This window comes from Penaeus vannamei, chromosome 8, assembly GCF_042767895.1.
Source record: "Penaeus vannamei isolate JL-2024 chromosome 8, ASM4276789v1, whole genome shotgun sequence".
Taxonomy (NCBI): Eukaryota; Metazoa; Arthropoda; class Malacostraca; order Decapoda; family Penaeidae; genus Penaeus; species Penaeus vannamei.
The window spans coordinates 46,368,452-46,373,451 of NC_091556.1; the positions used below are offsets into that span (position 1 = coordinate 46,368,452).

Below are 5,000 nucleotides of genomic sequence, written 5' to 3' on the forward strand. Positions count from 1 at the left end.
AGTGCCGGTTCTCCCCTCCCCTCTCTCTCCTCCCTCCCTCCACCCCCCTCACCTCCCTCTACTACTACTACTTCTACGACTACTGTTATTCTTCTTCTTCCTCTCTCTCTCCTCCTCTTCTCTCCCCCCCTCTCTCTCTCTTCCCCCTCCCCCTCCCTCCCTCTTTCCCTCTCTTCATCAATATCACTCTCTCTTCCTCTCCATCATCCTCTCTTCTCTTTATTCATCTCTCCCTCTCCCCCTCCCACCCCTCCCCTTCCAACATCCCCTTCTCGCAGATCAAAAATATCTTCATCATGAATCACCACGTATGAAATGCACATGATATATATAAAGTACATTTTAGAAGTACAAACAGCTTTTTTGTTCGACGACTGCATACTCAAGTGGTTCTCTCAAGGCGCAGCGTCGTCTTGCTTGATGTTGCAGATTTCAGTGCAGATTTGTTCATGGAATCGGCCGTGTCACCGCGCCCTCCTCTTTCGAGGTGTCAGGAAGCGTAACTCGAGGCTGTTAAGAGGCTTGTCCCCCCTTTTTTTATACCATCATGGCATAATCTGACATAGTAGGCTCTGTTTTCGGTAATTTGCTCTCGGAGTTCAGTTTCAGAATCGTATGTTCAGATTTTTTCTTAACTCGCGTTCCCAGAATGCTATTTTTGGCCGCGTGTAGAATTGCCCGGTGTATTTGAGAAGGGAATTTAGTATGTGTAATACGTCATCTCACTCCCCCACCTACCCCCACCCCCGCCCCATGCGCACGTCATGATGTATTCTCGACCGTTCTGGGCGTCGTGTAGGATGGTAGGAGGCATTCTAAGAGTTCCTCGAAGGTAGGAATCTTGCAGTTTTTGACTTTCCTTAGGAGACATTCTGGTCTTTTGAAAGAATGAGTTTTGTCCCTTTTTATCTCTCTTCATATATTTTTTTTATATATATCTCTTTATAGTAGACATTTTAGAGTTCTTGGAGATATGATTTTTTTCTTACTGAACCTATTCCTTGCGTCGCCGCGTTCGGGTACACTCATAGGTCCACAGTCGTAGTCAACACGTGAAGGTGGTCTTACCGCGTGGTTTGTCAACAGTTCCTTTTCGAAATCGGAAGATAAATTAATCAAGAGATCCTATTCCCATCTGTCCCAGTCAGCAAAGCTTCGAAAAGGCCCTCCTCATCGTCCTGGAAAGCTCTGCAGGGAACGCTTCGGATAGTCGAGCTTTTATTAATCTGCCATTAGGCTTTCAAGATAACTTTCTGATTGATGCAAAACTCTTTCGTCGTGTCACAGCAGTCTAAACTTTAATGAAGTCATTTTATAGACACGTTTTAGACTCTCGTAGGACCCTGGAACATGTCTGGAGAATTCTTGACTCATATTGTACCCCTGGCCATGTCAGGATAATGCTTGACTTCCGTAGGATCCTGGGATATGTCAGGATAATGATTGACTCTTGTAGAACCCTAAGGGTATGTCAGGATAGTTTTTGACTCTTGGATCCAGGGGCATGTCAGGATAATTCTTAACTCTCATAGGACCCCTGGGGGTATGTCAGGGTAATCCTTGACCCTAGTAGGACCCTAGGCATGTCAGGATAATTCTCGACTTTCATAGGACCCTGGGGGCCTGTCAGGATAATTCTCGACTTTTATAGGACCCTGGGGGCATGTCAGGATAATTCTCGACTTTCATAGGACCCTGGGGGCATGTCAGGATAATTCTCGACTTTCATAGGACCCTGGGGGCATGTCAGGATAGTACTTTGAATTCCTTGGGACCCAGGGGACATGTCAGGATAAAACTTGACTCTCGAAGGACCCTGTGGACATGTCAGGATAATTGTCGAGTCTTGTAGGACCCAGAGGCAAGTCAGGATAATTCTTGATTCGTAGGACCCCGGGACATGCCAGGATGATTCTTGCCTCTAGTAAGACTCTGGGGTATATTAGGATAAACTCGGCGAATGCACAAGAAGCCGAAGAGCTTTGGTTAAATATTTGTCTGAAGAGGAACTCGTGAAGTGTTCGAAACGTAACGTTTTTTGTTTCTGACTGTGGCTGTTTTCATTTTTATTTTTGTGTACACGATGCTGTACATGTCCATGTATTCATATACGAATATATATATATATATATATATATATATATATATATATATATATATATATATATATATATATATATATTTGTTGTTGTTGTTTACGGTGTTGCGAAGGGTCCGAAGAGCGCGGCGGGAGGAGAGGCGGAGAGAAGCTGCTGATCATACTTTGAATACTAGAGACTGGTTATAGCTGCAGTCTTAATACTTGGGGATTAAATATTCTGACGATGACAGAAAGAAACAGTAAAAAATGAGACGTCTGCCCCCCCCCCCTTGCATAAGCCGTCCTTCAGAAGTGAGTGACGTGACGAGACATTTTCCCGCATGCGTTCGATGCGCCGCGGTGTTCGTAAAAAGGCCGTAAATCGCAGCCCAGTCAGTCCAGACAGCTTGTGCGGTTCGTTGTCGAGTTGGAGGCGGAGTTTGAAGTGAATGACGTTGGATGGAGATGGGGTTGATGGCGAAGTCTGAAGTTGATGAAGATTGAGTTGATGGCGAGGATAACAAGCGCGGTCGGGAGGGGCGTGCGGGGGCGGGGCGAGGAATACCGGGTTTCATAGTTTCGTATTGTTCTATCCGGTTCGAGTTGGGGAAGGTTGGGATTTTTCCTGTTCTGACGAATTCGGTTTTGGGGGGATTTCTTTCTTGGTTCTGGCCGACTCGGGCGTTGGCGAAAGGAGTGCTTTGTTGCTGTCGTTGTGTGGATTAGCGTCGCGGTCATTGCAATCGTCGTCGTCGTTATCATCGTCAGTAGCTGGAGCCTCACTATAGTTATTATTGTCGTTACCGTAATCATTCATCATCCTCGCCATCACCACCGCCGTGATCATATCCTTCACCATCGCCGTCACCACCATCAACGCGAACGGCAACAGTAGTAACAACCAAAATCATCACATCATTGTGGCTATTAATAGTATCCCCCCCCCCCCCCCGCCCCCTCCGGGCCCGTTTCGACGCACTATTGGAACTCCGAATGAAAAGTTGCCGTATCTCCCCACACATCGAGAGACTAATATATATATATATATATATATATATATATATATATATATATATATATATATATATATATATATATATATATATATATATATATTGTATTAAAGGGTGTCTTATTCATATCTTGTATAGGGAAGTGTTATATATTTTTTTAGAAGGGAATTATTGTCGTTATCCCAGGATTCACACTATGGCAAAACTTTTGTTGTTGTTGTTGTTTTTAATTATTCATGTTTATCACATCCACGTGAAAGAATAGAGATTCCGCGTTATACATTTATGCATTCGGTCCTGAAATCATTATTCTGGGAGTCGTGAATGGCGCAACGTCATTTCGTGCCGCTCCTGTAGGATATACAATCAGGACACGCATCCGGGAAGAAAAAAATAGGATTACATTAAGTATTTGAAAGATTGGGGGCTGAATAACATGGAGGAAAGGAGAAAGATGGGAAGGAAAAATATGGGAGACGTGTTTTGATCATGCAGCGAGGAGGGTGAAAGGTATCAGTAGGTAAGAATTAGAATGAGGAAAATAGTGCGAGAATTTAGAAGCAGGGACATGATTGGGCTGCGATTATGGTTAGATGTAGGCCTATCAGAACCGTAGGCCTATCAGGAAAAAGAAATTTTTGTAATATTGACGAAAATGGATAAATAGATGAATAGGTAGATGGATGGATGGATAGATAAAGGATAGAAGATAGATAAATGATATGTATATCAGATAGATAGATGATTCATAAACGTAACACTTTTTGAAGGTTGATTGTTTGCTGGAAAAGTTATGCTAAGAATTGTAACTTGGCCAATATCCATTCCTCGAAGCCGTCACGTGAAGGTCATTATTATTATTATTATCGTTGTTGTTTTGTTGTTGTTGTTATTGCTATTGTTATTATTGTTGTTTTATTGTTATTTTTATTAATAGTATTGGTAGTTGTAGTATTATATTGTTACTGTTATCTCATCGTCATCATTACTTATCTTTGTTATTGCTATCATCATCGTCGTTATCGCCGTGATTTCTGTGGCAGCCACAGCGACGACAACGCTCATGGTGATTTTTTTCCAAACGATGTCATTTGTCTTCGCGTATTTCAAGGCCCTTTTCGTGCTGGCCTTCCTCGCCGTGGTCCGCCATGGCTGCCGCATCCCCGACTCTAAATAAGTGATGATAAGAGGTGAATAAGAAAGCTAATTAACTGAAAAAAATCGGTAGTAAGTAGAATACCACTGTTGTCACAAATAGAAGGGGAAAAAATGGCGGTGTATCAGCTGACCTCCCCCCCCCCCACACACACACTTGCTGTTGTCTTCCTTATCTTTTCTTCTTTCTATTTCTTTTCCTTCCTTCCACTCCTCTTTCCTTCCATCCACATCATTTCCTTCCTTCCCTCCACACCCTTTCCTTCCTTCCTTTACCTTACCTTCCATTCTTACCATTTCTTTCTTTTTCTACTTCCTTCCTCTGGCACCTCCTCCTCCCTTGTGTTCACCCTTCATGTCTCACTTTTTTTTTTCGTTTTTTTCTCTCTCTTCGCTTTCTTTTCTTGCTACATCTTTCATCTCTCTCTCTCTCTCTCTCTCTCTCTCTCTCTCTCTCTCTCTCTCTCTCTCTCTCTCTCTCTCTCTCTTTCTTCTTCTTCTTCTCTCTTCTTCTTCTCTCTTTCTTCTCTCTCTTCTCTCTTCTCTCTCTTCTCTCTCTCTCTCTCTCTCTCTCTCTCTCTCTCTCTCTCTCTCTCTCTATTTATCTATTTCCCTCTTTTTCTCTCTCTTTCTCTCTCTCTTTTCTCTCTCTCTCTCTCTCTCTCTCTCTCTCTCTCTCTCTCTCTCTCTCTCTCACTATCTCTCTCTCTCTCTCTCTCTCTCTCTCTTTCTCTCTCACTTTCTGTCTTTGT

At 43.1% G+C, this 5,000-nt stretch overlaps 1 protein-coding gene across 31 annotated transcripts in view; it reads left to right on the forward strand.

The window, feature by feature from the left end:
• LOC113824616 (serine/threonine-protein kinase WNK1) overlaps window positions 1–5,000 on the forward strand; it is a 160,021-nt gene that overhangs the window by 80,062 nt on the left and 74,959 nt on the right. The window lies entirely within an intron of this gene.